Below are 10470 nucleotides of genomic sequence, written 5' to 3'. Positions count from 1 at the left end.
TGGCTCCCTGTAGAGGAAAGGCTGTGCAACCACTGCACAACAGCAGTACCTGAGACGGAGCTGCATTTCCTGACAAAAATGTCAAAAATATAAAACAATTAGAGTGTCATTTTCCCAAATTTGAAACCCTTATTCAAGGTTTCAAAGACTTCTCTGATGAGGATAGGCTACCCGTCCTGTTGGGGGAGGACGCAGAGAGCTGTGGGTTGGCAGCGCACTACATTGCTGCCTGCCATAAGATGAGGGACAGTGTCTGGCAGACCAATCAACCTGCACATGTCCTCTACTGTATGCTTATTGTTATTGTTGAATGTATGGTTATTTTGACACTTCGTTATTGTTGTTACTGTTGTCCCGTTGACAATGTTGATTCTCATTTTTATTTATTTTTATATTGTAAATATCCAAAATAAGCTTTGGCAATATGTACATTGTTACGTCATGCCAATAAAGCGAATTGAAATTAATTGAAAAAAATTGAAAGGGTATCGAGAGAGAGAGAGAGGGACAGAGAGAGCTAGAGAGAGAGAGAAAGAACGAGCGAGAGACAGAGAGAGCTAGAGAGAGAGAGAAAGAGTGAGAGAGAGAGGTAGAGAGAGAGAGAAATGGAGCGAGAGAAAGAGAGAAAGAAAGAGAGAGAGAGAGATAGCGAGAGAGAGAGAGAGAGAGAGAGAAAGAGAAAAGGAGATAGAGCGAGAATCCTCTCATGTGAATCCTCACGACGAGTTCCGATGAATGCCCGTGCAAAAAGCTTTTAAACACTTTCAGTCAGACAGAGAGAAGTCCAGTGTCACAATATTACTTTCCTGAGCGTGAAAGTAAGGCACTAACATGAAATACAAGTAGAGCTTTAAGACAAACACAGGGCAGACTGCCAGTGGTGTGAAGGTGGGAGGGAGATGACAGACAAAGCAGGAGTAAATGCTCCTTTAAGATACAACAGTCTAGCACTTTATAACAATAGCTTCTTCCTGGCAGGAAACAGCTCCAAAGACACTTCCTCCATGCCTGCCCCCTTGCATGTGCCCTTACTTCCTGTATGAAGCCACATGCGCACTTACTCCCGGTTCACTTCCTGCTCTTGCGCTCTCATTTCCTGTTTAGGGCCAGGGCAGGTGCTCAAAACATTGCTCTCGTAACCAGCCATTGCTCTGACCTCTCTCCCCCAAACCCCATCACCAGACTCCCACACATCCATGTGTTAGGCCTCTATTCAATCTGTCAAGCTTAAACGTTACAGATTCTGCAATATAAATTAAAAGGTCATTTCCGATAAATGCAGTGTTTACAGTGAATGCAGTGTTTACAGTGAATGCCGTGTTTACAGTGAATGCAGTGTCTGCTAAAGCGGGAACATTGCCTTTAAATTTCAATCACGCTGACTTAATGTAACGTTTTTGGATGGCACGTTGCTATGGACACAACATGCCTCTTTCCTCCTAAATCAGGACTGAAAATTATGTATTCAGAGCTGCACACTTTAATGATTCTAGTGGAGGGAGACGATAAGAGAAATGGAGGGTTGTGGGTTATTATGGGGTTGGTAGTGGGAGAGCGAGAGGGCGAGAGAGAGAGGGGAAAACGAGAGTGAGAGAGAGAGAGGGGACTTCAGCAGGGCCAGATGTGTGAGGAATGTTCTGGCTGCTGCTGCTGGTGTGTGTCGCCTGCAGATGGTTTTAAGGAGCTGCCAAGCCTCCAGCGCTCGACTGTGTGTTCATTTAGCATCATTTCCCACTAGCTACACACACACAAACACACACACACGCCTGTACTCCTTATCACATGACTGAGGAATGAGGACTGAGGCCACAGCCTCACCACAGAACCACAGCATTCTGGGAACATCCAGCCCAGACCCACAATGCACCTGAAGAGCAGAACCTGTGTCACAGACCGAGTGTCTTCTCAACCGCACCCTCCATCTGCTTCTTGTTATCCATTCATCCATATCCTCCCCCTCTCCTTCTCTCCCTCGACTCCCTTCATCCATCCATCCATCTTCTCTCCCTCTCTGTCTCCCTGTCTCTCTCTTCACATAACCATCCTGCCAATTCTCTCTCTTTCCGTCTCGACTCTTCATAAGCAATGCCTTAGATCTGCACTGCTTACTTCTTCCTACCACAAAACCCAGAGACCAACTGTGACTATGGTATGGATGAAAATAACTACATACAAGAACTACACTCTACATTTCCTGACCTGACCACCAGACCACCCCCCAGCCACTAGACCTATCATACTCACCAGCTACCCTGTCCTATCCTCCCCACCAGACCGTACAATACTCCCCAGTTACCATATCCTATCCTCCCCACCAGACCGTACAATACTCCCCAGTTACCATATCCTATCCTCCCCACCAGACCGTACAATACTCCCCAGTTACCATATCCTATCCTCCCCACCAGACCGTACAATACTCACCAGTTACCATATCCTATCCTCCCCACCAGACCGTACAATACTCACCAGCTACCCTGTCCTATCCTCCCCACCAGACCGTACAATACTCCCCAGTTACCATATCCTATCCTCCCCACCAGACCGTACAATACTCCCCAGTTACCATATCCTATCCTCCCCACCAGACCGTACAATACTCACCAGCTACCCTGTCCATATCCCACCAGGCCGTACAATACTCCCCAGTTACCATATCCTATCCTCCCCACCAGACCGTACAATACTCACCAGCTACCCTGTCCTATCCTCCCCACCAGACCGTACAATACTCACCAGCTACCCTGTCCATATCCCACCAGACCATACAATACTCCCCAGTTACAATATCCTATCCTCCCCACCAGACCGTACAATACTCACCAGCTACCCTGTCCTATCCTCCCCACCAGACCGTACAATACTCACCAGCTACCCTGTCCTATCCTCCCCACCAGACCGTACAATACTCCCCAGTTACCATATCATATCCTCCCCACCAGACCGTACAATACTCACCAGTTACCATATCCTATCCTCCCCACCAGACCGTACAATACTCACCAGCTACCCTGTCCTATCCTCCCCACCAGACCGTACAATACTCCCCAGTTACCATATCCTATCCTCCCCACCAGACCATACAATACTCCCAAGTTACCATATCCTATCCTCCCCACCAGACCGTACAATACTCACCAGCTACCCTGTCCATATCCCACCAGGCCATACAATACTCCCCAGTTACCATATCCTATCCTCCCCACCAGACCATACAATACTCACCAGCTACCCTGTCCTATCCTCCCCACCAGACCGTACAATACTCACCAGCTACCCTGTCCATTTCCCACCAGACCATACAATACTCCCTAGTTACAATATCCTATCCTCCCCACCAGACCGTACAATACTCACCAGCTACCCTGTCCTATCCTCCCCACCAGACCGTACAATACTCACCAGCTACCCTGTCCTATCCTCCCCACCAGACCGTACAATACTCACCAGCTACCCTGTCCTATCCTCCCCACCAGACCGTACAATACTCACCAGCTACCCTGTCCTATCCTCCCCACCAGACCGTACAATGCTCCCCAGTTACCATATCCTCTCCTCCCCACCAGACCGTACAATACTCCCCAGTTACCATATCCTATCCTCCCCACCAGACCGTACAATACTCCCCAGTTACCATATCCTATCCTCCCCACCAGACCATACAATACTCACCAGCTACCCTGTCCTATCCTCCCCACCAGACCGTACAATACTCCCCAGTTACCATATCCTATCCTCCCCACCAGACCATACAATACTCACCAGCTACCCTGTCCTATCCTCCCCACCAGACCGTACAATACTCCCCAGTTACCATATCCTGTCCTCCCCACCAGGCCGTACAATACTCACCAGCTACCCTGTCCATATCCCACCAGACCGTACAATACTCACCAGCTACCCTGTCCATATCCCACCAGACCATACAATACTCCCCAGTTACCATATCCTATCCTCCCCACCAGGCCGTACAATACTCCCCAGTTACCATATCCTATCCTCCCCACCAGACCATACAATACTCCCCAGTTACCATATCCTATCCTCCCCACCAGACCGTACAATACTCCCCAGTTACCATATCCTATCCTCCCCACCAGACCGTACAATACTCCCCAGTTACCATATCCTATCCTCCCCACCAGACCGTACAATACTCCCCAGTTACCATATCCTATCCTCCCCACCAGACCGTACAATACTCCCCAGTTACCATATCCTATCCTCCCCACCAGACCGTACAATACTCCCCAGTTACCATATCCTATCCTCCCCACCAGACCGTACAATACTCCCCAGTTACCATATCCTATCCTCCCCACCAGACCGTACAATACTCCCCAGTTACCATATCCTATCCTCCCCACCAGACCGTACAATACTCACCAGTTATCATATCCTATCCTCCCCACCAGACCGTACAATACTCCCCAGCTACCCTGTCCATATCCCACCAGACCGTACAATACTCCCCAGTTACCATATCCTATCCTCCCCACCAGACCGTACAATACTCACCAGCTACCCTGTCCTATCCTCCCCACCAGACCGTACAATACTCACCAGCTACCCTGTCCTATCCTCCCCACCAGACCGTACAATACTCCCCAGTTACCATATCCTATCCTCCCCACCAGGCCGTACAATACTCACCAGCTACCCTGTCCATATCCCACCAGACCGTACAATACTCACCAGCTACCCTGTCCATATCCCACCAGACCATACAATACTCCCCAGTTACCATATCCTATCCTCCCCACCAGGCCGTACAATACTCCCCAGTTACCATATCCTATCCTCCCCACCAGACCGTACAATACTCTCCAGTTAAATATCCTATCCTCCCCACCAGACCATACAATACTCCCCAGTTACCATATCCTATCCTCCCTACCAGACCGTACAATACTCCCCAGTTACCATATCCTATCCTCCCCACCAGGCCGTACAATACTCACCAGCTACCCTGTCCATATCCCACCAGACCGTACAATACTCACCAGCTACCCTGTCCATATCCCACCAGTCCGTACAATACTCCCCAGTTACCATATCCTATCCTCCCCACCAGACCGTACAATACTCACCAGCTACCCTGTCCATATCCCACCAGACCGTACAATACTCCCCAGTTACCATATCCTATCCTCCCCACCAGACCGTACAATACTCCCCAGTTACCATATCCTATCCTCCCCACCAGGCCGTACAATACTGAGGCTGGGGTAGAGGGCAGTGATTGGAGCTGGAAGACTGGAGCTGAGGTATAGTTCTGGGGGAACACAGGTTGATGCTGAGTAGTGAGGCTGAGGTATAGTTCTGGGGAACACAGGTTGATGCTGAGGAGTGAGGCTGAGGTATAGTTCTGGGGGAACACAGGTTGATGCTGAGTAGTGGGGCTGAGGTATAGTTCTGGGGGAACACAGGTTGATGCTGGGTAGTGGGGCTGAGGTATAGTTCTGGGGAACACAGGTTGATGCTGGGTAGTGGGGCTGAGGTATAGTTCTGGGGAACACAGGTTGATGCTGGGTAGTGGGGCTGAGGTATAGTTCTGGGGAACACAGGTTGATGCTGGGTAGTGGGGCTGAGGTATAGTTCTGGGGGAACACAGGTTGATGCTGAGTAGTGGGGCTGAGGTATAGTTCTGGGGAACACAGGTTGATGCTGAGTAGTGGGGCTGAGGTATAGTTCTGGGGGAACACAGGTTGATGCTGGGTAGTGGGGCTGAGGTATAGTTCTGGGGGAACACAGGTTGATGCTGGGTAGTGGGGCTGAGCGAAGGTAAGGCTGGGATATCGGGCTGCATGTGTTTGAGGTGAGGGGAGGCTGAGTTGTTTGTTCAGCTGCTAAAGGGCTCTAAGAGAGAACCAGGGAAGCCACAGAGAATACATACCTTCCATTCATCACAGAAGAGAGAGTGAGGCTACTAGCGACATCAGCACTGTTTTTTTTCCTGTCCTTAATGCTGACCTAGCAGACATGTTTCACTCTGAGGAGTATTCTGAGACTATCTATCTGTCTGTCTGTCCGTCCGTCCGTCCATCCGTCCGTCCACTAGATGTTGGAACATTGCTGTGGGGACTTGCTTCCGTTCAGCCAGAAGAGCATTAGTGAGGTCGGGTACTGATGTTGGGCGATTAGGCCTGGCTCGGAGTCTGCCTTTCCAATTCATCCCAAAGGTGTTCGATGGGGTTGAGCTCAAATCAAATCAAATGTATTTATATAGCCCTTCGTTCATCAGCTGATATCTCAAAGTGCTGTACAGAAACCCAGCCTAAAACCCCAAACAGCAAGCAATGCAGGTGTAGAAGCACGAGGCTCTATGCAGGCCAGTCAAGTTCTTCCACACCAATGTCTATTAACCCTTTCTGTATGGACCTCGCTTTGTGCACAAGGGCATTGGCATGCTGAAACAGGAAAGGGCCTTCCCCAACTGTTACCACAAAGTTGGAAGCATAGAATCCTCTAGAATGTCATTGTGTAGAGTTAAGATTTCCCCTCACTGGAACTAAGGGGCCTAGCCCGAAACATGAAAACAGCCCCAGACCATTATTCCTCCTCCACCAAACTTTACAGTTGGCACTATGGATTTGGGCAGGTAGCATTCTCCTGGCATCCGCCAAACCAAGATTTGTTCGTCGGACTGCCAGATGGTGAAGCGTGATTCATCACTCAACTGCTCCAGAGTCCAATAGCGGCGAGCTTTACACCCCTCCAGCCGACTCTTGGCATTGCGCATGGTGGTCTTAGGCTTGTGTTAGGCTGCCCGGCCATGGAAACCCATTTCATGAAGCTCCCAACGAACAGTTCTTGTGCTGATGTTGCTTCCAGAGGCAGTTTGGAACTCGGTAGTGAGTGTTGCAACCGAGGGCCGACAATTTTTACGCACTTCAGCACTCGATGGTCCCATTCTGTGAGCTTGTGTGGCCCACCACTTCGCGGCTGAGCCGTTGTTGCTCAGCACTTACAGTTTACCGGGGCAGCTCTAGCAGGGCAGATATTTGGAGAACAGACTTTTTGCAAAGGTGGCATCCTATGACAGTGAACCAGTGTGGGGGCGGGTGTAGCTGCAGCTTTTTTCAGTAGAATCATCAGCACAACTGGACAGTTTGTGTTTTGGGAATATGATGTCCCTACATTGTTCTCACCAGACTGTTCCCACAACGTAATGAAACATTCTGGGAGCTTTACAGATCAGATTAAATATCTTGTCTGTCAAACTCATTCCATGAAGGGCCTAGTGTCTGCCGGTTTTTGGGTTTTCCTTTCAATTAAAGACCTAGACAGCCAGGTGAGGAGAGTTCCTTACTAATCAGTGACCTTAATTCATTAATGAGTGGAATGAGTTTGACATGTGTCTTATAGGAACGTTTTTGCAACATCAGACAAATGTTTAACACAAACATGTTTTTTTTTTCATCGCCACGACTGGACAGTTTTTGTGTTATGAGAACATTTGCCGAGACGTAACGAATGTTCTGGGAACTTTCACAGAACCAATTTTGTCTTGCTGTGAAAACATTACTAGTTTATTGTGTTATTACATTACCTGGAAACCTAATGAGAACTTTTGGGGAATGTTCTGCTGTATTTGTTGTTTTTGGGATGTTATCACCCTAATGTTAGATAAAACTCTAATTTTAACTTAATGGGATTCTTAGATAATGTTCTGGGAATGTTCACGGTCTGCTGGGTCACCTCTACAACCCCACACCTCCCAAGTCATATGAAAGGCCACACCAACTATTTTCTCTCTCCCTCTGTGTGTGTGTGTGTGTGTGTGTGTGTGTGTGTGTGTGTGTGTGTGTGTGTGTGTGTGTGTGTTTTTGCGGGCAGATATGCATCATCCTGCCAGCCAGGGGGTTAAGCCTAACTACTGTCCTGTCAGCACCTTTCACTTCCTCCCAACACTTCCCTCCAGAAAGACTGACCCTTGGTCAGATGAAACAATGGTGAAGTCAGAAAATAAACCCAAACAGAGCCCTGTATTTAGAGAGTTAGAGACACATTTACATGACACTACAACATTCCATGTTAGCCCCCCCCCCCCCCCCCCCCCCCCCCCCTTAACATTACATTGGGAATATAATGTCTAGATAGAATGAGCATTATGAATCATTTACATGACAATTCTAAATTTGATGGCAGCCATGTTACCTCCCCATTAACATTACATGGGAAATATTTAAATATTGCTTTGTAACTGAATGTCTAGAATTAGACATTAGACAACGTTTGTCCATGGCTCTGACCCCAACCACGTGAAGGACACACAGCACCCAGAAAGGCTGTGCTGCCCAACTGCTCATTCAACATAATATACAAGCCGTGTGAAGGGAAAGTTCAAACATAATATCAACCTTGTGGATGGAGTGAATTTCATTTCCTAACCATTGAACTATGTTTGGAGTGAAAGATTTTTTACATAATCACAATTCATATCTATAATACCAGACAGTGTTATATACCCAAAAGTTGCAGTGTTATGGATTTCTGTTAAAGTAGACGGAGGAATGGGGAGAAGAAAAACAAGGAAAAGGGCGGGAAACCGCATAGAGGTTCTTTTTTAGAGCCAAATCGTTTATTAGCCTCAATTTTCAGGGGCTATGAAATTTCAGCCTTAGTGTGAGGGGAAATTAGACACGCGAGTCCAGCTGTCTACAGCATACCATCCCTGAGCTGTAGCAACTCTCCCCCACCACACACAGCTTTCATCCCTCTCTCTTTCGTCCTCTCTCCCTCTCTATCCATCTTCTCACAGCCTGACAATCCAGGACAAATCTCACCACACACAGCTCCCCCCCACCACCACCATCTCTCGCCCAGCCAGGTTATCAATAGGAGACACACACACACACAAGATGTGTAGATAACTATCTGTTTGGCCAGAAACTCAGATATCCATGCTAAACGAACTGTTTTGACACACTGACTCCACAAAACAAATCTGTCGCCAGCCATTCCACAGGCAGTCTGTTTGTTTCTATGGTTACTGAACATTCATTTATAGCATCAATACTTTTTGTTGTTTTGTTTTATTCTTGTAACATTATTATATCAGTCACACATTGCCATTGTTACTTATCTCAGCCTTTGTAAAAAACAAAAATGTCTGGAAGGTGATGTTAAATATTATTAAAAGTTTGCAAAATTATAATTACTTTTAACAGCATAGATGTCCAAAACACAATGCAATACAGAGGGGGGAGGTAAAAGGAACTGTTTAAAGAGCCCTAGTAAAATGGGTCATTAAAAAAAATGAACAGAAGACCATAAAGCCTGCCTCTCCCTCTCTTTTCTTCTATTCTCCTCTCTTCTCTTCTGTTCTGTTTTCATCTCTTCTCCTCTCTCCTCCCATCCTCTCCTGCCCTACTCTACTCTCTCCTCTCCTCTCCTGCCCTACTCTACTCTCTCCTCTCCTCTCCTGCCCTACGCTCTTCTCCCCTCTCCTCCCATCATCTCCTGCCCTACTCTACTCTCTCCTCTCCTCTCCTGCCCTACGCTCTTCTCCCCTCTCCTCCCATCCTCTCCTGCCCTACTCTCTTCTCCTCTCCTCTCCTGCCCTACTCTACTCTCTTTTCGCCCCTCTCCTCCCATCATCTCCTGCCCTACTCTACTCTCTCTTCTCCTCTCCTCTCCTGCCCTACTCTACTCTCTTTTCTCCCCTCTCCTCCCATCCTCTCCTGCCCTACTCTACTCTCTCCTCTCCTCTCCTGCCCTACTCTACTCTCTCCTCTCCTCTCCTGCCCTACTCTACTCTCTCTTCTCCTCTCCTCTCCTGCCCTACTCTACTCTCTTTTCTCCCCTCTCCTCCCATCCTCTCCTGCCCTACTCTCTTCTCCTCTCCTGCCCTACTCTACTCTCCTCCTCTCCTCTCATCTCCTGCCCTACTCTCCTCTCTCCTCTCCTGCCCTACTCTACTCTCCTCTCCTGCCCTACTCTCTCTTCTCCCCTCTCCTCCCATCCTCTCCTGCCCTACTCTCTTCTCTCCTCCACTTATCCCTTCTCCCAATTAAATTCAAGGGGCTTTATTGAAATGGGAAACATATGTTAACATTGCCAAAGCAAGTGAAATGGATAAACAAAAATGAAATAAACAATAAAACATGAACAGTAAATAGCTCTAAAAGAATAAACACATTTCAAATAAAATATTATGTCTAAATACTATACTATACGATGTGCAAATAGTTAAAGGAAGAAAAAAAAGGAAAAATGTATAAATATGGGTTGTATTTACAATGGTGTTTGTTCTTCACTGGTTGCCCTTTTCTTGTGGCAACAGGTCACACATCTTGCTGCTGTGATGGCACACTGGTATTTCACCCAAAATATATAGGAGTTTATCAAAATTGGATTTGTTTTTTAATTCTTTGTGGGTCTGTGTAATCTGAGGGAAATATGTGTATCTAATATGGTCATACATTTAGCAGGAGGTTAGGAAGTGCAGCTCAGTTTCCACCTCAT

The sequence above is a fragment of the Oncorhynchus mykiss genome, chromosome 25 (assembly GCF_013265735.2).
Source record: "Oncorhynchus mykiss isolate Arlee chromosome 25, USDA_OmykA_1.1, whole genome shotgun sequence".
Taxonomy (NCBI): Eukaryota; Metazoa; Chordata; class Actinopteri; order Salmoniformes; family Salmonidae; genus Oncorhynchus; species Oncorhynchus mykiss.
This window is presented reverse-complemented; position numbering follows the sequence as displayed.